At 39.5% G+C, this 585-nt stretch overlaps 1 protein-coding gene across 1 annotated transcript in view; it reads left to right on the top strand.

The window, feature by feature from the left end:
• BAZ1A (bromodomain adjacent to zinc finger domain 1A) overlaps positions 1 to 585 on the top strand; it is a 72,825-nt gene that overhangs the window by 55,588 nt on the left and 16,652 nt on the right. The gene's annotated exons all lie outside the window — the stretch shown is intronic.

The following is a 585-nucleotide window of genomic DNA, read 5'->3' on the forward strand; positions in this document are numbered from 1 at the left end:
TTTTTCCTAATTATAATAAAAAATAAAAACCCCAGTGGTGATTAAATACCCCCAAAATAAAGCCCTATCTGTCCCCAAAAAATGGTATAAAATTCATTTCAGTACAGCGTTGCATGACGGAATAAACGTCAGTCAAAGGACTGCAGCGCTGAACACTGAAAAATGGCCTGGCCAGGAAGGGGGTCTAAACACCTGGTCTTGAAGTGGTTAAAGACCCTTTCGCTGCCAAGGCTTTTTTTTTTTTTTGCACACGTTATAATCCGCATTTTAGTCCTGAAAATTACTTCAAACCCCTAAACATTATATATTTTCTGAAAGCCAGCAACCGGTAGAATTAAATGGAGCCAGTTACAACTTTTTATGTTGCACGATATTAGCACAACGGTTTATCAAACCCCCAAAATTTAGTTAAAAATGCACTTAAGTTAAATTTAGTGCCCCAAAACACAATATAATTCCTATTTTTGTTGGTAAAATATACAATATGAGGTTACGAGTAAATAGATACTCAACATGCCCATGTCTGTGAGGCCTGCAGGAGGGGCAGCGAAGCCTGGGAAACAAGGGGGGGGGGGGGGGGACTAA

This window comes from Nanorana parkeri, unplaced genomic scaffold, assembly GCF_000935625.1.
Source record: "Nanorana parkeri isolate BGI_ZX_2015 unplaced genomic scaffold, ASM93562v1 scaffold1002, whole genome shotgun sequence".
NCBI lineage: Eukaryota > Metazoa > Chordata > Amphibia > Anura > Dicroglossidae > Nanorana > Nanorana parkeri.